Source organism: Solea senegalensis, linkage group LG19 (assembly GCF_019176455.1).
Source record: "Solea senegalensis isolate Sse05_10M linkage group LG19, IFAPA_SoseM_1, whole genome shotgun sequence".
NCBI classification, from domain to species: Eukaryota; Metazoa; Chordata; class Actinopteri; order Pleuronectiformes; family Soleidae; genus Solea; species Solea senegalensis.
This window is the reverse complement of record NC_058038.1, coordinates 7,823,330-7,847,920: the sequence shown is the minus strand read 5'-3', so window position 1 is coordinate 7,847,920 and position 24,591 is coordinate 7,823,330. Positions and strand designations below refer to the sequence as shown.

Below are 24,591 nucleotides of genomic sequence, written 5' to 3'. Positions count from 1 at the left end.
TCTACTGATAAAATAATATAGTTAACCTGTTAAATTTCACCTCAGCAAGGTGCAGGATTACAGTAATGTTTAATACGTTCATACTTATAATGTGGAATTATATAGTCATTTTGAATGTGTGATCTTTTACTTTAGAATATTATTTTTGAGGATTTTTTTCTCTATGTAAAATACTCATACAACCAATGTTGAGTAGTGTTAATATTTGAGCAGTTCTTGTATATAATGTTTCCATTACAGCAAATTAAAATAATAAATTATAATGTTAAAAACATGGGTAAGAGCTGGCATTGAGTGTGAAGAGTTTTTATTTCATTTCCAGTCATATCCTGCTCTAACTCTTTCATCTGGTTAATTCCAAAGCTCCGAAACAAATGTTCATCCCCTGATTTTGTCCTCAACCTTTACCTGCTTTCTCTCCACCTGTGCTTTCATCAGGAAGCAGCAGCATTTCTGATTATCTTCTTTTTTCTTCTTCCTTCTTCCAGCACATGACCCACTTCTCCCTTTCTTTCTAGCTCTTCTCTGGCAGCCGTGCTGTTAATTCCGATGCCAAGTATAACAGTTTTTCATAATGAGGATGAAAAGAGACAGATGGAGAGATAATCCGTTATAGCTGAAAGGGAATGGGTGTATTGGACATGGTGCAGTTAAAGTGGCAGCAAAAGCCTGGTAACAGTGACAAATGTCAATGAAAAAAAAGACTCAGTTTTATTTTACACAGGGGTGGAAAATGACTCGAATACAAGTACCAATATATTAATTAAAAAGTATCTCATTAGAGAAACAAAATCACTGGTCCTACTGACTGTTTTTGTGACTTTTGTGTCTTCTTGATTTCTTTTTGTTTTTACTGTTGCCAAATGTTTGCTCACTGGTCAAACTGTTGGGTTTAGCTCCATGAAGTTTGAAGGTCTTGACCTTACTATGGAAAGAGGATTGAGAAATGGTGAGAAGTAAAAATTAATTTTAATTACAGGAACTAAAGATGTATAAGCAGTTGGATTTAGTCAAGATTTACTGTATATAGTTTGCACGTCTGATATACAGCATAGTTTAATAGATTAATGCCCCTCCAAACATTTTCTTTTCTTTTTTCAATGCTACCGTTTCAAATGTGTAGTTTAATTTAAATCACCTGAGCAGTTTATTGGGGGGAAATCTCACTTGTCAAAAAGTTTACAAACCCCTGGTGAAAGGATTATGATATATCTTAAAAAAAACAAAAAAAACAAAACAGATCTCACATAATGAATAAATGGGATAGTGTGACTTTGGTGCTGCAGGAAATATTTTAATGCTCGTCGTCCACCTCTTAATTAACTTCAACGTCATCTTGCCGGTGTACATCATAATTCCATTAAACCCTAACTGTATGCATGTATGTTTGTAATCACATGATTCCATGTTCACCATGTTCAGCACTCCTGGGATTATAATCACTCAAGGGATAGGAGTGTTGCACAGCAACTGTGGCTTTGTGAAATGGCTGACTGTCAGGTTGCTGTTGGATGGTGCAGTGTTTGAAGCGGTGAAGCAGTCAGTCTGGAGGCCAGAGAAACAGGCTGAGGATGAGGACAAAGCGTGCCACAAAGTTGAAAACACTTGAATTCAATATTTAACAGGTGTGGCCAAATACTTTTGTCCATAAATTGTATGTCAGCTGCACAAGAAAGGGATATTGTGTTTATCATTATCATGGCTATCTTTACTTATTAAATCTGGTTGTCTCTATCTCCCCGTCCAAAAAGCAACTGTGTTGTTTTGATGAAGCACGGCACAGTGATCATTTTTGTTTCACTGCTACTGCTTAACTACAGTCATCCAGTTAATACTACTGCTTCATTCTAAGCTGTTAAACATGCTCTCTGCAGCTTATAGACTCAGTCAAAGTAGTGGCACTGGCATAATGAAAGCTGACCAATCAATGCAAACCTAATTTAAAGAAACCAATAGATCTATAATAATACACTGTCTAATAACAGTTATTAGAAGAACCCGGAGACCGTCTATTAGTATAGATCGACTGACTGGACTTGGCCTTTTAATATCCCAACTTCCCATACTCCCACAAAAATAGGAAGGAAATACTCAACAAGTCTATTTACAAAAATGTATGCAAGCAAGTAATAAGCAACACTTCTCCAATTAATCTAAATTTAACAGACAAACAAATATTTAAATAGGAGTTTGCAAATGCAGCATATAGGCCTACACTCCCTGCTGAGGCTCTCCCTCTTTTAAACATTTTGCCTAGCCCATCAGGCTTAAACAATAAATACATAAAATTAAAAACATAATTTTATATAGTTTAAGGCTAATTACTAAGTCACAACACTGAGATTAAATCATGTAAGGAACCTTTAATGTTGCCCCTCTCCATACATCTTTGTTGTGTTGGTATCGATGACAATAGGGGGAAAAAAAGGACGTTGGTCACCTGACTATAAAAAGCCCGCGAATTTACACTATCGTAAGGCGGAAGTGAAAATGGTTCTGTTTGTTTGACAGACTGACGGGAGGAGGTGGAATGGTGAGTGAAAATTGTCTGAAATTGTTGAAAGGCTGAGCCCCGAAGTATGCGCCATTTGCGCCTGATAATTGTTGTGGGGAGTGTCTTGTGGTACATGTTAAGCGATGGGAAAAAAGGAGGAAGAGGGAGAGTGAGGAGGACACGCGTGCTCTATCAGCGGGTGTGTATGGTGGCCGTGTAGTGCCAAACTCTAGAACGTTTCAGAAAAACAACATTGTCAAAACACTGAGTCATTATAAAAACATTAAAACATCAAGAAGAAAACACTAAAACATTATGAAAACGTTAAAACATTAAGAAGGAAACACAACAACATTGTTGCATTTCCATAATATTTTTGTGTTTTCTATTTTTCATTTTAGCGTTTTTGTATGGTTGTTTTGTTAATGTTGTGTTTTTGTAATATTTTAGCATTTTTGTTATGTTGTGTTTGTTGCATTTTCTTAAAGCGCCACCATAGGTGTGTGTCCGTGTGCGCGCACACACCATTCAGTCAGTGACAGGGCTGAGGAAGCGGCTCTGTCACATAGAGTGTTATAATTTTATTCTCGTGTGAGAAAGTTACCTCCACATGAGTCACTGGCTGAGTGAAGAGGTGGACAGGACCCGCTGTGAGGGTGCATTTCATTTACCACTAATTTTCCACTATGAGCTATAATTTATGATATTATGATATAATTGTAAGAGAAAAAAAAAATTCATTGAAGGATAGTGATATCTGTATTCAAGATATGTATGTAAATATAATCACCACAGTCTTTGATTTACTCAGTGATTTTGAGTCTAACTCTCAGCTGGTTGGTGATTGCGGTTTCCATTTATGGATGTCACATTATTTTGCTGTCAAACAGTTATACAGTTTATATCTGTAAAGATTTTCAGCTGAAAATATTTAATTAATCTTCTTTTGTGTGTGATTCTGGTGCAAGTCAATTTTGTTTTCATATTTGAACATGTTCAAATATTAGCTGCAGCATCTGTATTGTGATAGGTCTGCTCAGAACACACATTTTGATTGCTGGAGGAAATAACCATGAAAAAGAAATAAATTAAACAATAATAAGTTAGCTGCAGACATAATATCAGCCAAATAGCTTGTGCAATTTCATGTTTTAACCCTGCGGAGATTTTATTTGGATAATGGAAACCATAACAGAGGTGAGAAGAATCCATAACTGTGAAAATTGATACTACTACTTCACAATTATAAGACTACTGTACCTGCAAGACTGAATTGTAGAACAGCACAGTCCTGATGTGGAAGAGCTTGTTCCCTTTGATTTGTTGCTGGATTATAGTGTAGTTCAGTGATGGTTTGTCAATATGTGACATGAAGCCTGACACTTGTCAACAGCAACTGTTACCAGACAGTTTTCCAGCCGGGGAATGTCTCCTTCAGCATTTGTTTTTTTTTCAGGCTCTGTATCACTGCCATTTCCACAAGAGCGTCTGCTTATAAGCGAGTGTATTGATCATCACTAAGCAACAAGACACACACACACACACACACACACACACAGATCTGACCACTGAGAAGCATCTGTTTGTCTCTTCGATAATTGTGCTCACACACACACACACACAACCACCACGACTATCCACCTCCTCCTCCTCACTGCTGAGTATTAAGGGCTGTCAGCTCATCAATGCCTGTGAGACATGTTTGACATGCTTCACTCATCACTGATTGGCATAATAGAGTTGATTTCTACTTACTATTCAATCCAGCTCTTCAGTAGGAAGCTCCCTCTCCACCCACAGTCCTCTCCTCCCTCACCCACCTCCACTGTATGTATGGTAATAAGCATTGCAGCAGCAGTGGCTTCCTTCATCCATGTATATACTCATCTCTTTCACTTGTAATTTGCACTGTGTCTTTGATATGGATACAATGGACAGACACGAAGATCATGGAAGAAACATGTTAAAAATGACTAATTCTTCTGTAACTGATGCGTGTGTGGTTTTGTTGCTGTTATATTGTGTGATAGTTGTTACCTCTTTAGGACTTTTTTTGGCCATGTCCTCATGGAGACCAAAATCTGGTCCGAATGAGGTCTCATTAGCAATACCAAATACAAACACACAGGTGTGTGTGTGTGTGTATTTATACCAAATACACTCACAAAATCTAAAAATCACAAAATAAATGACTTCATTTTAAGGTGAAGACATGTTTTAAAGTTAGGCTGAGGTCAGGGTTAGGGTCATCATTAGGATTCGGTCTGTAGTATGGTTAAGGTTAGAGTATGTCTCCAGGAAATTAATTTAAGTCAATATAATATCCCCTGAAGTCATGGAAACCAGTGTTTGTGTGTGTGTATTTGTGTGTGTGTGCATGTGCGTGCATGCGCACTGTTGGGTGGATCCCACTGTGTTCTTTGGTGCTTTTAGTTCTGTGAGGAGAAAACGCTGGTATTCTTTTCACTGCTAAGAGTCTAACTCCAAAACATCAAAGAGGGAGAGAGAGAGCTGGAAGGAGGGAGAGAGGGAGGAGTATGCTCTGTATCTGGGTAATGATGGAGGAGAGAGAGATGGAGGGAGGAGGGGGCTGAGAGAGAGGGAAAAAAGAGAAAGAGAGCTATGGGGGGGAGGTGATGTAGCGAAATCAACCAACCAGTACAAGAAAAGAGAGAGAGAGAGAGGGTGAACATGGTGAAGGGAGGGGGATAGGGAAGCGAGGAGTGAGTGAGAGAGAGAGAGAGGGAGGGAGGGATGGGGAGATTGCTGGACTGAGCTGATAGAAGTGTTACTACAGAGCTGCTGCTGCTGCTGCTGCTGCTGGAGGATGAGCAGGGAGCCGAAGATAATGCTCCATCCCTTTAGAGTGCAGCAGTACGCTGGACACCTTGTCATTTCTCGAGGTTGTGGCACCATCCGTAGGGGAAGGGGGTCTTCGTTGTTGCAGCAGTGATTGCTCCTTTCTTTTTTTTTCCTTTTTTCCCCTTCACCACAGTCTTCTTTATCATCTTCCCCCTCGCCCCTCCTCACTCCTTATTCCTCTGCAACTGGCAAGCGCTGGGCTCCCCCTCCTCTCTCTTCTACTTCTGTCCTCTTTCCAGAGGAGGGATTTCTGTGTTTCATCAGGGATTTTTGAAGACAGTAAGAATGTTTTGTGCTTTTCTTCTCTTCTGTCAAGGAGACATGCATGGAAATGGAGATTGGTGGGGGAGTCAAAGGGGGTGTGTGGGTGTGTGTTTGTGTGTGTGTGTGTGTGTGCACCAGGAGGTGCAGGGTGTATGTTCAAGTTTACTGCATTGGTGTGAGATGTTTGTCTGTCTGTCACATGGTTGTCTGTGCATGCAACGTCCTGGTTGTACATGATCTGCAGCAGTCACTCAAAATAAACTACCGAAATGAGAATAAAATCAAATGAAAAAAAAGCCATGAGAGATGGACGTACACAAGGAAGGCAATCTGAGCGTGCTGGACGCTGGATCACTTCCTGATACCAGCTGATGAGTACATTACCCCTGCCTTATTGGGAAAATAAGAAAAAAAAATCAACTAAGGTTTGTAGCACAGAAGGGTAGATGTATAATCCTCCATGGATTTGCATGCATGCAGAGGATCGCTCATAATCTGGTGCACCGAGTAAACGGCTAATCAGTGCAAAAAGTCACCCTGTAAATCACACTTTGTCTACACTGACATATAAACTGTGGCGTTGTGAAGGCTGCGTGTGCACAGATGAACATGGACACGGATGCACCTTAGCATTAGAAAACATGTGGAATGATTCACCTAGGAAGTGAAGTCGGTGCTTGGCTATGCATTTAACTGCCGTCCTCTCACTTGAGTGGCTGCCTGTGCAAGACAAAAAGGTCAGGCTGTCAAGTGTATGGTCTGCCCCCGTCTCCACCTGAGTTTAGAGTCTTTCAATAGAACACAGCACACAGTGAGGTGACGGCGGTAGTCACACATAATTACACACAGGCTTCCTCTGAGTTGAAATATGCTGCACAGAGCGCTGTGAGGATGAGTAATGTAGCAGAACATGAAGCTGAAATGTGCAACTTTTGAATATAAACAAATGTCTGTCAGATTAGTTCACACAAGCCTATCAGTTGTTTCTCTGTGTAGCAGCGTTTAGATGACGTTTCGCCCGGCCACATTGGAGACGGATGGAGGCGACTGCTACATTGGAAGTAAAGCGAGACAGTGAAACAGGTTGCAGATTGGCTGAAAACACTGAGAAGTGTCCATGAAAAGTTTCAGAAAATGCTTCTTGCCCCCACCCGCCCTTACACTGCTGTTGTATACATACAAATGCTCCTTCTGTCAGGTCTGTCAGTATAACAATAATAATGTGACATCATTTCTGTTCATGAAGACCAAACAGTGGTAGAATAACAATGTTAACATAACATTAAAGTTATGTATTGTAGCTTTAAAATCTAATTTGCTCATGGACGTCTTTTAGTGTGAGAGACATGATTCTCACACTAGGTTCAATGCTGGTTTTACAGCAGTTTTGGACTTGGTAACTCAAGTGCTGTTGATGCTCTGTGAATGATGTGGTGAGATTATGGCGTAGTGGATCATCAGAGAGGATGACAAACATGTGCAAAGTCTGTAAAAGTGACAACTTTGAATGTCACCTTTGGTGCATTAACGGTGGGCGTAGAACAGTGCGCAGTATTGATGCATAAAAGTGAAGTGCTTTTTGTCAACGTACAGTGACTGTTCTGTTTAAGTGCTGGTGAACGGACGTGACTCAGTCTCTGCTTTGAGTGAGTGGTGCTCTTAGTTCAAACATACTCACCACATGCTGATGTGGAACAGCCTCTGCTTCCAGCTCTCCATGGATCAGTCTCAGTGGCGCTTCACTCAGTCATATGATGGAATGATTAGAAGTCTTGGTCTGCCAGACGCATTAAATTCCATCAGGTATTCACCTGATCAGAACAGTTCAATGACTGTCACATTTTTTTGAGCAGTTACTGAGGCAGAATTACGGATGACAGCAGCTGCAAGTGAACAGGTGTTACAGATCCCTCTTTACAGACATTGTGCATCGATTTTGTCAGATGCAGCCAAACAGGTGGTTGCTGAGGTTGTACGCATCCTTCACCGCAGCCTTTAAGAACGTTCTTTCTTTCTTTATATGCTATTATGACATAAACAGAACTGCTTTGTGATAAAAGTCTCTTGTGAGACTTGAAACAACTAATATGATCCCTTTTCACATGAACACAAAACATGGCATCACAAAAGGGTTAACCACTGTTTCACCTTCATCAAAAACACAATAATGTATTTGTGGTAAAACTTGTGTTCCAAGAACATAGCTTCAGTTAATAGTACAAATCTTAGCAAGAGTTTATTTCTTTAACTGAACCTGTTCATGGTTAACTAGTCCCTTTCATGCATCGTTTGTTTTTAGGATGTAGGATAATATTTTGTTTAAGCTCTAAACAAAAAGTTAATGTATCTGTCAATACATAAACCTGGCACTTAAACCTAGTGTGAATGTCCAGTGTGTAGCATTTAGGCAGGATTATTAGCAGAAATATTGATATGAACATAATTTAAGTGTAATTATATAAGCTTTAAAATAAAAATAATGTGTTTTTTGTAGCCTTTTACATGTACTTTACCTTGCTTTATTGAGCGCACCATCTTGTGCCACCAGGTTTCTACCACACCTGAGCAGATAAGCTAGTCAGATGTTTCACATTTTGAAGCAGAACCTTATTACACAAACACTGATGAGGGACATAATTTCTGCCATGAGAAAGCCTCCGTAATTACCTGATGCCCATGGGAAAGCAAGGAGTGCCTTGCAATTAGATGCCTCAAATTCTTACAGACTGGACCTTTAACTGAATCCAATTCTGTTTACTTTGTCTCATAGAGGTCTATTAATTTGTCTTGTGGAAGTGGATATGATCTGTTTCCAGTTGCTGTCAGGTGGTCCTGTCAAATGATGATTTAACATTCAGACCATGTTACTGAAATTCCATTCATTCCTTGTTGGTGAGAATATGCCGTGGAGCTACTTAAACTCCACTACTGGCTCAGAGGACACAGCACCCAGTTGACATTTCCACTTGTGCAGATACCTCTCTGGGGACGGGAGGACCAAAATCTCTTCTTGCCATGAAAGTCAGTTCATCAAAGCTTGAAAAAAGCAGGTCCATGAGCACAATAAAAGCAGAGCTTACCTGAGTCAAAGAGAAAAACTGGCCTTAATGGAGATAAATGTCCATTAAGTAGAATTAATTGGATAATTTCCACCTTTGTTTTTAATGAGAATCCTCTTCCTCTGTAATGTGGGAAGGAGAGAAAAGGGGGTAAATGCTGTGACTTTGAGGCTAATTATCCCTGCGCTCAGTTTGTGCTGTGTTGACAGCTTGTCAAAGTCCTCTTGTCAGAGCTGTTTTCTCCCTCTAAGGATTTGTCTCTGGGTTTTTTTTCAGTATGTCTCCTGGTCCTCTTTCACACTGCACATAGGGGATAGGTTATATCTCCACAGTTAGCCAACTAGTTTACTCTTTTCTTCCTTCTTCTCTTCGTCCTATCTCTCTCATTTCTTCTCCATGTCTTGCTGGCATTAAATGGCTGATCTGGGACAGACAGGCCTCCCCTGTGCTCTGTCCTACTTCAGCATTGTCCTCTCTCTTGTTTCTCCTTATTCCTTCCCCTTTGCCATTTACCTCTGTCCAGCTTTACCTTGGCAAGCCTGTCTGCCTCAGTCTCGATTACTTATTTCACCCTCTGCATGTGTTTCATCATACCTGAGTGATGTGTCTGTCGGGTGGCAATAGGCTGTCGAGACAGAGGTGCTATCACTGCCCAGAGTATGTTTTTTTCTTTACATAGTGTGACGCAGATATGATGTTTGCATTGAAACAGCTCGCCTTTAGTCTCAAAGCAAGGGACCGTTAATCTCACTCTGACATAATTCTCATAATTCATAAGACTCATTCTTTAACCCTGAAAAAGTATTTTAAAGTGTGAAGACCTGCTTAAGTACCCCCACTTTCCCAAAACGCAATGGTTTTTAGGACACTGTATTGACCTACATTCATTTGGACAGCCTAAACAAAGTCATATCTCTAATTAAATGTAGGGTTGGTCACGAAGAGCGTTGGTTTCACACGGAGTCACGAGCACTGCGCAGCATCTGTAAGTTTTCAGTACTTTTCAGCAATGCTATTTTTTGGATACTTGTTCAAATGACAACGTAATTGATGCATCACGATCCAATTAATACAATTGATTTGATTACAATCAGGGATTTTAAGCAATAGAGTAAAAATGTGCCAGGAAATAATCTCTCACTTACCTTTAACCCATTTCCAGTTAATACTTAACCCTAAACTTGTCCTTACCCTAAAACCAGGTCAACCCTGAAAAATGTCCTCACAAATGTATAAATACAAGTACATGCACACACACAAACCTCTCTGTAGTACTCTGTTGCTCACTCTCACATTGTCCCTTCTCATCAGACAGACTTTGCAGTGAGACATCTGTCTCACTGCAAAGGCTCCATTCATGGTTATGAGAGGAGAGACTGGTGGAGAGGTGACAGAGTGGAGGTCTTTGTCCAGACTCCTCCATGCATCATGAATGCACCCAGTTTAGTAGGGCTAATTGCGCCATTGAGAGGCAGAGAAGAGGATGACTTTTCCCACTAGTCACCGCTGCATCATCAAAGTGGTGATGCTATTTTTAGCCGGAGTAGATGCATGGTGGTGGTGTAGCAGTGGTGGCCCAGTATGATGATTAGAGTGTAAGGTGGGGCTGTGTGTGTGTGTGTGTGTGTGTGTGTGTCAGTATAAGCATCAGCTGCAGGATCTGATGCTGCATTCAGCTCCTGTGGGAAAGAGAGCAGACATGTTCTTACTTGAAAACACATCACACCAGCTTTCAGATGGTGCCACTTGCAAATTTAATGGTGGTGCAGCGTCACCTACACGACAGGAAATTGCACTGAAAGAAACACAATAAATTATTTTAAGTGCATTAGTATAATTATTTCCATTTAATTACTACACGGGGTGCATTTTTTTGTGTAATTGTAATTGCTCATTTTCTGTATTACTCTAACATGAATTCCACCCGTGTCACTCACCAAATTACAAGTGTTTTAACTGCACAACCCAATTTACTTTCACACACAAAAAAGTGAAATTCCAGTTCCACTCTTGTTTTTAACCTCAAATGAGTTTGAACACAAACACTCCCACGTTGTTGTTGCTGCTGCTGGAAGTCCTGAATTTGTTATTACGATTATTCCCCTCAAGCCTTGAGTGCAGCACTACGGCCTGATAAGATCGTGAGCTGTGTTCAGAGTAACTAACGCCAGCAGCACTGAAATGTGTACGATCTGCAATTGTTGATATGTTGTCAAATTGTTTCTGACTGGCAGGTGATCTTGCTTTGCAGTGCTTATATTGTACATATCGCATACTAGGTTTTTAAAATATTTTTATATCTATATATATGTATATGTATATAGATATATATATATATATCTATATACATATATATATATATATATATATATATATATATATATATGTATATGTATGTATATATAGTTTTTAGTCAGTATTTGGGCTATTTTTGTGGAGCCTTTGGCTGATGTTGCTGTGTGTGACTCATTGGTTTGTGCAGAATTCACTAGTGTGGTTATTACTTATGATTGAAAGGTGTCAAGCAGCATTGTAGAGAAAACATTGCAGGGAAGCAGTAACAATGGCAGTGGCCACTTTATTAGGTACACAGGACAATATAAAGTGGCAGGAGTGGCACTCGATAATGTGGAGATTCCCGGGGGCCAATGGCCCGTTAAAGTTACATACAAATGCACTGTTTTATAATCATTTAATTTTATCATATAATTATCTTTTTTAAATGGCAATGTAACCACATCTAAGCCATGCAGGAGTGAACAAATGAAAAGAAAATCTGCCTTTCTTTCACATCTGGAGTCAGATAACATAATAGGTGATGAGGGATGACGTGACTGGGGCCAATTTTCTGTCCCACTCCGTCCCTGGCCAGATCAGCCTGTGTGGCACCAACAACGTGCCATGTTCAAACTCACTGAAATCACCGTTCTTCACGATTCAGTTTGAATGTTAGTGGCGTTTCTTGACTGTGTGCACTTACCTGATTAGCTGAGTAAATATTTGCATTGACAAGCAGTTGAACAGGTGCACCTTTATAAAGTGGTTGGTGGTGAGTGTATATTATACAAGTATCAGATCACCTCCATACCGCTTTTTCAAACAGTAACCGATCTGTCATCAAGATGCAATGTGTTATTTTTGGTTTTTCATGCTGATTCTCCTGCCTGCCGCCTCCTCCACCATTGAACTTGTCCTGGACAGAAGTGTGTGTTGGTGTGTGTGTGTGTGCACGTATCTGCTGGTTTATGTGTGTCAGTTTACATCAGCAGTAGGCAGAAGTAGGTGTTTTAAAGTTTATGGGAGATGATGAATCTGCGATGTTCAGGCCAGGGAAGGTTTGGGCGTCTTGCTGCATTAATAATGGAAGCACAGCTGGCAGTATTTATAGTAACAGAGGAATGGGGCCATGGCAGCCTGAATGGGGGGTGATATATGAGATGCAGCTCCTGCCAGCTCGCCAGGGCAGCAGACAGTTTCCTCATGGTAGACAGTGCTGGATGTGAATGTGGCTGAAAGAATACAGAGTGGAGCCGGTTACTACAGTAGAAACACATTCACATGACGTATGATCATAATCAGAAATATTTTAAGCTTGTCACTCCAAGCTATAGCCTGAGAATGAGTAGATCAGTGAGAGAAGTATAGATAAAAGCTGAAATGGATGGAGGAGCTGAGATTGGCACCAGTGCCCCCTGTGACCCTCGTGTGGAAGATAAAGCGGTAGAAGATGGATGGATGGATGGATGGATGGAGGAGCAAAAAGATAGATACAAAGGGGATATAGCCCATAGGATCATTTGATGTAAAGCCATATTGATTGGCCTACATAGCTTAGATTAAAACAGCTGACATGTGCCAGCTTTTTCCTCTGTAGCTGCAGTTTCTAATGTCTGATTGCATCTTTGGCTCAAAGTCGTCCAGCTCCTCTTCTCTTTTGTCACTTATCTGTCGCTTTCCAGCGAGATAACGCAAAACAGAGATGGTAGTCCAACAAGTGCCAGTGGATTATTGAAGGCACAGAGGTAAATCTGTGTTTGCACAAGACAGCTGGGATGTGACAATGTCATCAAACAGCTGATGGGAATTTGGTGTAGAAAAATCACAAATTGAAAAACAACTCTCCTAATGCATTCAGTGAAAGTCCCTCATTCAAAATGTAAGCCTGTAGTAACATTAGATTGTCGTGTTAATGCCCATTGTTATGGAAATTATTAGTTGATGTCAAATTCTCATTACTGTTGAATGATTTAATTGCATTTGAAAAATCCCTGAAGTGCTTATGAGACATTGCTGTTGTGTCTGTGTAAGGAGCTTGATTTTCCATTCAAACCTCATGAAACCAGCGATCCTCCTGGAGGAAGCGCTGATTCAGGATCTGCTAACAAAAAAAAAAGAAGCTCCCTTTACTTGGTCATAAAAAGCTCTGTCCAGCTTTTTCTCTGTGTTCGTTTCTACATCTTTTCATCACAGCCCTGTCTCATTAGACTGTGTCCATGCACAGTTATAAGTTTGAATACACTGTTTAATTGGACTATTGTCCTTGCCCCTTTCAGTATTAGGCGTTTTCATTCTGAGTGGCATTCTGTTTTTCCACCATCCATTAACTTTAAAATATTTAATTCTTTAGGCTGACAGAGCATACATTAGGTCTCCTTTGCAATGCTTTTCTTGCTGTTGTCTTCTTCTTCTGTGTACGAGCTTCCTCTGTTATTACTGGGTCAAAGTCGGCCAGTAGGAGCTGTGGATAATGCACAGAGTGCCCAAGTAAGCTTTAGTTCAATTGAACATTCAGTATACATGCAGTAATAATAAGAATCCACACCGCATTATCTGGGTGTGTGAGTCCAACTTTAGTTTAGTGCAATTTCAGTTGGATTAACAGATGTATATGTTTTTTACACAATAATTTCATCCATTCATTCGTCTTCTACCGCTTTATCCTGCACATGAGGGTTGCTGGTGCCAATCCAAGCTGACATAGGGCAAAAGGCAGGTTACACCATGGACAGGTTCACCTACAGTCAATTTAGAATGTCCTATTTAACACAATAATTGACATTGTGTAAATGTACTGATTGAGGGCATTAATGTACATCAGAACTCAGAACTTGGATCTGGGACTGACGTCACCCGGGAGTTCACCCGCATTCCAGTTGAAAAGTCGGAAATGGGAATGTATCTGACAATGCCACTTGATAGCGACGCCCTACATAGTATTTTGCATACACAAACAGTGTAGTAACATATCTACAGTTTAATATTAAAAAAGCACTATGAGTTTTCTGAGTTGGAAACCTGAGTTCAGGGGGTGTTTGGGTGTAAGGAACACCACACGACCTCAGAAAGTTCAGACTACAAATGGAACGCACCACTAATTCCAATTACATCATAAAACATTTTAGTCACAGCTGCATGGACAAAACCCCACTCTCCTGAAGACAGAAAAACAGCAATCAAGCAGACATACAGTGACAGTGAGCAACAGTGAGACATGTGAAGTTGGACGATTGATTTGCCTGTAGAAAGAGGGACGACCTGGAGGTTGCCACATGGTCAGGCTCCCGTTCGGTGCCTGCAGTCGTGGAGCAGTATCTGACTTTAATATTTCAAAGCCCGTCATATGTTCAGGCAGGCTCCACCTCACGGCTACCACCATTGTGACTCATTAATTCATGAGCTTCTCATGTGCCGCCAACTAATAGGGCCTCATCGTGGCCCTAGATAACAGTAAGTGTGCTCCGCCTCTCCACGAGCCAGCACTTCAACCCTTCAGCCAGTCAAGAGACATGAGTCCTTGTGATTTAGGATATTACTCAGCTCTCTAAAACAGATAGCAAACACTGTATGGCTGCGACCGGAGAGCAAGTGCTGTTTTTGTTGCAGTCCCACAGAGATTTACTGCCATTGACGAATAAAGCGAATTAATTAGCAGGCTATTTGAATGAGATCTCAGCTCTCTGGCTCCCTGGCTGATTGACTGTCTTCATGTCTTCTGTGGAGAATAGAGAAGCTTAAACCAACATTCTACCTCCCCCCACCCCCCACCCCAGCATCCTTATACTAGAACTAGCCTTTGTGCTTGTGTAAGACGGATTTATTTATTATACAACAGACATGAAATGATTTGTAGTTGGCCGTCAGAAAACAATAATGGTGCCAGTAAATTCGGGTTGGAGATCAGTTTTTCCATGTAATTAAATCTCTTTTGATTCTGGTCATATGATATATGTGATTCAGGGCTGTCAGAAGTGGAGGTTGGATGTGACATATTCACTTGAATATTAATATTTGCATCCACAAATAGGATTGCTTTGAAATGTTGTGGTACAACCTGCGTCATTCACACAAATCTCTACACAACGTCCCGCAGCTATTTTACCTAAAGCTCTGACTAATATTTGATGCACAAACATTTCGATTTGAAGGAGCCGTCTTTTGGTTTGAAAATTCTTTCAGGGCCAATAAATGAAGCATTTTCTTTTCATTTGTGTCTGGATTAAGCCGAGGCAGTCGTGACTCAGAACAGACAAAGAAAGAACACCAACTCCAAGAGGAAGACAAAGGTTGTTGGATAAACACTTGATCTCAGGGAGATGCAGCACTTGTATCTGAATCACCACTTTTTCCAGTTGAGTTTCTCATTCCTGCATTTATATTTTTGGAGTAAATAAAGCTTAAACAGACTTTATTTTGAACTATAATCTGCGTCTTGGAGCTTGTTGTGCACTCAGACTTACTGTGTGATTCTGACCTTTATTAGCTGTCAAGATTTGAAAAGTTCATATACACTGAGCCTCAAATCTGAGCCTGAAAGTTTTAGCAAATGAGAAAACTTGTAATAATATTGTTCATTTCAAATAACTAGTGCAGTAAATGTACCTGTTCTTTTACTGATCTGTTGCATTTCTACCAATAACGTCACATTTTCCCCCAACATCTCAGGAACTTCTATTACCAGGGACTTATCTACCTGGGGGAAAAAAAATTCCCAGTCGTCAAAGTTCTGGAAAATGTATTAAAATCAAGCCGATTTTTTACTTCATATTTTTTGAATGACGCAAAATGAATAAGTTCTTCTGTCTTAGTCTGCTTTTAAAGGTCTTATTTAAAAGTTATTTGCGGCCTCACTGGTTTAAACAGCTGCAAAATGTGTTCCACCAGTCAGTGTTCTTCAGCACATGGCCCCGCCCTTCTAGAGTTCCTGGTAATCTGAAAAGTCCCTAGTCACGTGTAGGTACTAGTTTGGGTTTGAGGGAAGGTTTTTCCCCCGTAATTTTAGTGGAAACACGCCATAGTTTTTCAAAATCGTGGGTAAATGATAAAAGTTCCTGTGGTGCAAAAGGGGCAATTGGTGCCATTGGGAGATCAGACAAGCAGACAGCAGGACAGACATTCCTTGCTTTTATAGATGGATACAGCAGGTGACCTGTGGGGACAGAGCCTGATAAATTAGGCTGCTGAATATGTTTTGTCTGGTTTTCCGGGTCCAGCTTCCAGCTATCATTTATTTAAGTGAGCGTAATAGACTGGAAAACATGATTTTTATTGGGTAATACCTTTGCAGTCAGTGTTTTGAGGTATAATTTAAGAGCCTGAGGTGAACACAATTTTTGAACCACGGGGAAATGGGCCATGAGGTCAGTCTTACCCCTCAGGATGAGCTCACATGCTTATTTCTTTCATCGTTTAGTTTCATACGCCCACCCACATCTTCACTATACCACTGTTTTCTATATATAGTAATCCCTTCGGGGGGTTTGGTTTATTGCTTTTCCCCAATATGTCTCTATATCCCCTTCTTGTACTACAGCACTGATTTCTTTTGATGCTCAAAAATCACAGGCAGAAATGGATTGGAAGTTTTTATGTTTGCTGTCGGCATGAAAGATTTTTTTTATTTCTTGTAAACACTGAGTGTTTTAGCCTTGGTTTACATCACAGGATGGATTCAAGCAACAAGTGCAGACTGAAACATAACAACTTTTAGTTGCTTTTTTTTCATGGAGGTTTGTGCAGCTCATTCATGAAGCAACACAGTCACACATGTATAAGCTAACATGTGTGGTACAAAAGTACATGACTTATTTTCATATCAATTTAGTAACATCTTAACCACAGGGAGGATGATAACCGTTTTCTGGTGAGGAATGGTTAGATCTGGGTAAAAAAAAAAAGCACTTGGGTAGTGTTAGTGTGTTAAAACTATTTTCCACGAAAGTTTGGTCACAAAGAGAAGTAGAATTTAATATTTACCATGTGTGAAGAGGATGCACCCTACAATCGCTTTGGTGATCCTCTAGCACCTGTTTTCAGCTGCTGAATGAATTGCCTTGAAATGGGGGTTCATTCATGCCGCCCTGTGATGAGGAAGAGGAAAACTGTGTCATCTTCATTAACAGTGAGGGGCAGTTTTGTAAATGTCACAACCTCAATCATCACACATTGTGTGTGACTATGTTTTAGTAGTTGCTCTCAAATGGCTTGATGTTGTTTGTAACTGTTTATCCTGGATAACATTCCATAGTGTTAAACTGAACCTGAATATGACAGGATGTACTGGCCTGAAGGCCACTTAAAGAACTGCTGTTGGCATAGTGAGTGTAAAAATAACGAGATGAGTGAGAGCAGAAGGGAGATTCTGGGGCACCAAAATGTGCTGGTGGTCTTTGTCGTAGTTATTCGACAAATTGTCCATGATGAGAACAAGAGTGATACTTTTGTACTCTTCGCCCTTTTCTTCTTAAACTCAAATCACTTCTCCATCAGTGTTCACCCTAGTTTGTCCACACAGGGGACAAAATATGGCGTCATTATCCTTCACTCGAGCTCCCCCGGGTTCTAGCGGATCAGATTGACATTTTCTCTGACGTACAACTCCCACGTGGATGTGTGATGCATGATTATATATGCACTCAATCGACCAGAAGGTCAAGGTTTACACGCATTATTAGCCTCTATCCATCGCTGTCCACTGCTCCAAGGGTCACGGTGTATGTGTGTGTAGGTCCCTGTTGACACACAAGCGGCACGCACAATGCATTCATGTCCACTTGTGCACATCAGTGTGCCGTTTTGTGAGTAGATGTCAAACGAGGCGGGAGGGAAATTGGCCGTTCCAGTTTAGTGGCAGGAAAGTGGGGCGATCTGTTCTTTGGAAGTTTCCCAGTGAAATTTCCTGGGGACCGAGACACTGAAAATATCTATCTATATACACGGTTTGTCCTACATAAAAGAGAGAATGAATCAGAGGAAAAAGAGAGAGAGAGCACATGAGGATACAGGGAGATAAAAGGAGGATGGGAGGGAGGTTAAATGTCACCATGCTGCTGGGATAACGGTCTTTTGATGCTGCCACACAAAACTCTGGTTGATTGAAATTTTGTAGAACCAGGTCAAGACTCCAGCAAATCACCCGGCAAAATGACTTCCACCTCGTTCTCCTCTGTCACACAAAGACACGACATACAAATTCTGCCTCGTAACCTCGTTTCCCTCTGCTCGTTGTCTTTAGTGTGTGAGGATCAAACGCGGCACAGGTGTGCAGTTATATCTCTGCGCTGGGGTTTACTTGGATTATGTTTACATGTGGCGACTGTGAGCCAACACACACACACACAGATTAAATCCACATCTCCCTTGCCAAAAGATAGATTTGACAAACATGCCACTTGGGAACTAACAGTAGCTTCTGAGACAGATGTTAAATGCTCAGTTCACTTGTTCCGCATTCGTTTAATAACATCTTCAGTGTGCTACGACCTGTGCTCTAGCCAACTGTCTCATATGCTGATGTGATCTGCGGGACAGCTGGAGGTCATGTTTTACTAATGATTTTAAATGCACCAACTGCATGCTGCTACAAGCAAGACCAACACCAGCAGGTGATGTCGTGTCTCTCACATCTGGGTTACAGTCTTTGTTGTTGTTGTCTCATCCTTTCAGAGGGGCTGACCAAATGTAAATGAAGTAACGTCCAGCTCAGATGAATCATGATAACGCAACACCATGTAACTGTTGCTCTACGTCGCCGCTGTAAACACACCGCGACAAAAGCAGATTTTTGATGATTTTTGGAACTCAGTTCAGCTTTACTCTCTCTGATTCTGGCTGAGCACAGTGTTCCCACTTAATACATTCACTATAGCGTTATGGCATTATCCTTATTTCATTGTAAATACAGTTGCATGCTGTTGTTTTCAACTTCCCGTCACGAACATTAAAACAAACGTACGAGAACCACAGGTGTCGTAGATTTCTACAGTTTGCATTAAGGGCAGCCAAACTGTTTCTTCACATATCGTAAGAGGCGACCAGTAGGTGATTAAACTGAGAAACAACATGCACACGCACACACACACACACACACACAGCTGCACATCAACACATTATCCAAAGTGAGTATGAAATATAGCACAACTGCTGCGTCTTTGAGATTTGACAACAAACACTTTAGTGAGAGTGACACTGTTGACAGTGCAAATAAATACTAAAGCTGTCAGACGCTTGCACACGTACAGTAAATGTGTCAAAGCAGGGAACATGCAATCAAACACACAGCAGTACAAACAAATCAGTGAAGTTTAAAACACCGGAGATTCTGCCAACAAGCTAAAGTTTGTCGATTTATAATGTTTTACATTATAAATGTCTGCCTGTTTCTGTGAACACCTGGATATAGTGGTGTCTGAATTATGTTAGAAACAACATTTTATTTGTTTAAAGGTGTTAAAAATAAAGCACATTTTATTTTGTCCGGTCAAACTCATACTTTAATCAGGTCATTGTCAGTCAGTGAGATGTTTTGTTAGGTTTGACGTGTTCCCTCATTAGTTTCACACAACCTTTAGGTGGAGGAAAGCCTTTGTATACACACTGTTGTTTATCTGAATCATTTTGAAAGGTCAAAGGGCGACGTTTGTACAAGGCAAAATGCACTGTAGCCATTTTCATTCGTAACCTAAATCCACAAACAATGAAAACCTAATGATAAATAAGACATAGACTTAGTAACTTAATCAAACTGAGAGGAAATAAAGCCTAAAACTCAGATTATACAGCAGAATATCAATCTGCTGTACCACTATCCTCTTAATATTGCTTTGACTTTGCTTCTCACCATCACGTCCCCTCGTGGAGCCAGCATCAGTCATCGCTCTGTGAGGTGACGACAGAGTTAATATAGTTTTATATTTCCAAGCTCACTCAAAGTGTTAATTATCTGACCTGGAACGGCAACAGCTCTCCAAAAGAGAATAGTGAGAGACAAAGATTTATGAAGGCAGCGATATGAAGCAGAGGAGATGATTATCACTTGTTAGCATTAGGCAAAATCTAATCGCTCCATCTTCCTCTTCACACACACACACACACAAATCCTTTTTTTGTGTGTGAGTCACGACATTACTCTTGGGAACTGATTATCACTTTCTCTCATCATTTTCTCTCTGTCCTGACCTGCTCCAGCTTAATTGAGGATGAATGATTCTCGCAAAAAGTTTAGATTCAGCCTTTTAGCTCCACTTTCATTCTATCTGTTAGATCTACCAAACTCTATCCACCATTTAAAGACATTTTTTTACCTAACAAACAGATCTGTCACGACCACCACTTTCAAATTATTATTGTGGAGGAATGACGATCACGGTACGGTGTGGGTGGATTTTACTCAACAGCTTCAAGGTGTCAGTCAGTAAAAATTCTGCCGATAAAATCCGCCTCTGCCTGATTTAAAGGATCATAAAATAATTATATTATGGCTTTTGCATCCCACAAGGCTCTAAATGCTGTTTCCCAACGTCGCACAAATGAAATCCATCCCATTTCCCAGAAATCACATCTCAAACATCCAGCCCTGCAAGATCAGTCCTCCTGATTTCTGGTTTCCCCTCCTCTGTCACAATATCTCTGTATCTCCGACATGGATCCTTGGATGACAGCACTGCTCTGTCAGGTTGTTTTGGTTCTTCTCAACATTGTATTCAGAAGGTTTTCATCACATTCTCTGCATATGTACAGTCCACAGAGGATGAATCATACCAGCAAAACCCACAAAAATCGACTGCCATGATATTTCAGTACAGATGCGTATCTGTGGAGTGCAGAAGACACATCGTGACGACTCTTTATATCGTGTCCCAAACAACAGAAATATGTCACTTATATGTTTCCTCATGAGGTTTTATGGACTTTAATTACCCTGTGACTTTATATAGACAAGCCATTTCAGCACCAGAAGTTTGACCATTTCTGTGTTACGACCAAACACACTGTTACGTTTCCTTTAGCTGCAGATGTAATTTGTGATTACATTTAAGTTAATTTAATCCCAACAGCACAGTAAACACGTGTCTGCTTCACAAAGTCACACACTGTTGGCAGACCTTTGTGGACATGGACAGATGACAAAATCTACACCGCAGAGACTTTTGTGTGCAAAAATAAACGTGCCTTCAGTCATGTTTGGTTCCCAGGCAGAGCCTAAAAGAGCTTTGAGCTCAGAGCCGGCATGTTTTATTCCCTCTTTCACTCCTCTTCTCTCTTGTCTTACCTTATTGCCTCCTCCTTCGTCCTCCTACCTCTTCTCCTTGCTTCTCTGCTATCGTTGATCACTCAGCACTAAATGTAACAACAGGAATTATTCATTTCCATTTATTATCATATCTTCTGTGGGCACAGCTCTCTCTGGTTGGTCAGCTTTCCCTCTATGCCCTTGTGTTCATCCTTCACTTCCAAAGATTTTGGTTTCCAGCCTCCTTCTCCTCCCATCATCGTCTCTGTCTCTCTCACATGCACTGTTTTGTCTCGCAGGCTTCCACTAATTCCTCTGGTTTTCTTTCATTCCTTCCTCCAGCACTTCTCTAAATTGTCAGCTTTGGCCTGATTTATTCTTACTTCCTAACATTCTTTCAAAGCTTTAAAAAAAAATGCAACAAATACCCACATCATTCTCACTTTCTGTGCCTTGTTTTTATTTACTGTTGTAGACATGAACAATTTTAAAAACAAACAAAGCTTATTCCATAACATATGTGGGAAACACAGAGCAGACGGATATTTAAAAATGTGTGACTTACACATGTATGTGGTAATAATTACGGTGAAATAAGTTTTAGAAGTGAATCATTTATAAAAATTCTCAAAGTTATCATGTGTCTAAGCTTCTTGTCTGCATTAGTGGGTGATGTCGTTGGGATGTTTTGCCTGGTAAACTTGTACAGTTTGTAACGCACTCGTCTGCCGTCGCAATGTTTCTTCGTGATTTGTGAACAGACATTTGTTCGGCTGCTAATGAGCTTTGAAAGCTGGAAAAGAGAGGAAACCTGTCACTGAGGCAGTGTTTTCTTTCACAACCAGTCCTGCACATTTGTCACATAGAGTGAAGTCCGATTTTCTAAAGAACAAAGTTTCATTTATTGCAGGTACTGCACTTATAGAAGTCTGACTTTGCACCAGCCTGAGGGAGTGGTTAAAATAAATACTGTACTGCTGCACTGAGTGGTTTTTATTTTTATTTTGTATTTTTTTTTCCAAATTCTCATTTCTGTTTCCATTCATTTTCAAGGACTGGTAGTTTCAGCTCTCACTCAGTGTCCCTTGTGGAGAAACCTTGATATTATAAGTATAAAATAAGTCTGAATCATATTTTCACTCTCACAACAGGGCTCTCATTCCCTCATGTATTACAGCTGCCACAGTACACACACACTCACACACAGCCCAGCCAATTTACTATTCAAAGTTGTCTCATTATTCTTGCAGTTGAGATTCATTTGAATTGAAATGAAATCAAACAGCGTCTTGATACAGTTCTTTTTTCTGGATGAATGGTTCGATGCGAAACACCAACTGAAGTTTTGTTCAGTTTAGTTTTCACACGTCGGTGATGTCAGACATATTAAATCAGTGTGTGAACAGCTGTGAAAAGAGATGCAGTCAAGTAAAAATGTCTGGAAATGTGAAAGTGTTGTATTTAAGCAAATGTTAAGTTTGTCTTAGATCCACCCGTTTAACCCGTCTGTTAACATCCAGGATTTTGCTGGTGTACTACTCATTACCGTAACCGTTTATGATGTCTAAAATATTCAAAAACTACTGGAAATAGAGTAGAGTAAATTATGCCCATGTACTTATCATTACTGTTAATAATCTATGCATGATTTGGTCCATAAAATGTGTAAAAATATTGATTAGTCAAACCTCAAACAATGTCTTGTTTTGTCCACAAACCAAAATGATTCAGATTTAATGATTTCTTTGTTGTATGGAGCAAAGAAACAGGAAAATATTCACATTTAAGAAGCTGAAAAATCACAGAAACTGGTTTTAATTGATTATCAAAACAAAACAAAACACTTGATTAATTGATTATCAAAACAGTTGATGAAGTCCTAATTAAAAGAGACAAAACTGCCCGGAAACACCACCATCAATGAGGAAACACTGTAAATTAATTAAATGAAGAGATTACAAAATAATACAAATTAGTGCCCTCAAAAAAGAAGAGTGAATTAAAGTAGCTTAAAATACCCAAAGACATGAAAATACAAGCTTTAAATGATGATGATGAGATGAATAAAAAACAGTAAAAACAGACTGTAAAAGCAGGGGGCGCTAAAAGACACAATCTAGAGTAAGAGAAATAAAAACTTGAGAGAATAGATGTGAAAAAACAGCGCGTCACACTTTTGTGATGTGAGCTCCTCAGAACCGTCATTTCTAAACAGTTGAATAACTGCCAGATATTGAAAGTGAAAGCTATCTTGTAAAAAAGGGACTTAAGACAATACTACAGCCATAAAATCCAAATAAATCCAGGCGGCCTCATTATCATGATGGTAATAAGTGGGTTAAACACTTGTGGACAGACGCACAAAACTCTCACAGCGACACGTTACACCGGCTTTAGATGAAGAAAGTGAATAATATGCATGTGAAATTGCAATTAAGTGTGTCAATGGTCTTTAAAACTGAGATTCCAATTTCAATTTTTCTGCAGTGCGGTCCATTTCTTTGGCAGCGTAACACCTACACTTGAGGAAGAATATAACACCGTTGGTTTTGTGTTTTTCTGTGAGGTCACAGAACAAAAGTAATGAACCTTTTTTTTTAACTGCACAGCCAGTTTGTTTGCTTTCTGTGTGGAGCTGTCCAGAGTGTAGTGGTGCTGAAAATCCTGAAACAATGCAGAGAGCCAAGTGCAGGAGCCGCCAGGGGCAGATCTGTTATCCTGCTCAGCCTGTGCTTGAACACAGCGCTGTGTCAGTGTGTTCCTCTGAAGTGGCTTCTCTTGGCTTCCTCTGGGGCAATGTCAAGAGTGTACAGTTTATCACATGAAGAGCAGTTATCCATTGGGAGTGTCTGAATTGCAGATGTGCATTGATTCATAATCTGCTGTGCAGGGATGGACACATGTTCTTTTTTTTTCCGCACACACAGCTTCAAGCATCTGAAATAGTAAAAACTGACATTTCATTTTATCCTCACTTTAAAAAAATAAAATAATAACCATTTTATGATATTTAGTTCAATTGATTTTTTCTTTAAAAATGAGAGTTAGCACAAAGACAATTGTTATAGTTAAGTGGTTATTTGAAAATGTAATATTTAAAATTGATGACATGAGTTTTTAGCAGATACAGCGTGTGTGATTTACATATATATATATATATATATATATATATATATATATATGTATATGTATATACAGGTTTATGGATACACTTCCTGTAAACGCTGCATTGGCCATCTCTGCACTATGCACATTTGAACATACTGTGAAGGACCTTCTTGTTATGTTCTCAATAACTTATACTTTTATATTTATATTTAAATCTTCTGCTCAAAGAAAATCTCTACTTCTGTTTATATATATATTGGTTTTTATCTTTTTTTTACTGTTTCATTCGTGGTTTT

At 40.0% G+C, this 24,591-nt stretch overlaps 1 protein-coding gene across 3 annotated transcripts in view; it reads left to right on the top strand.

Moving 5' to 3' along the window:
• Positions 1–5,288: 5,288 nt before the first annotated feature.
• The window catches only part of shank1 (SH3 and multiple ankyrin repeat domains 1), a 67,727-nt gene continuing 48,424 nt past the window's right edge, over positions 5,289–24,591 (top strand). For all 3 annotated transcript variants that reach the window (XM_044050857.1, XM_044050856.1, XM_044050855.1), the window contains exon 1: positions 5,289–5,635. The gene's annotated coding sequence lies outside the window, so the exon portion shown is untranslated. The remainder of the gene's footprint in view (positions 5,636–24,591) is intronic.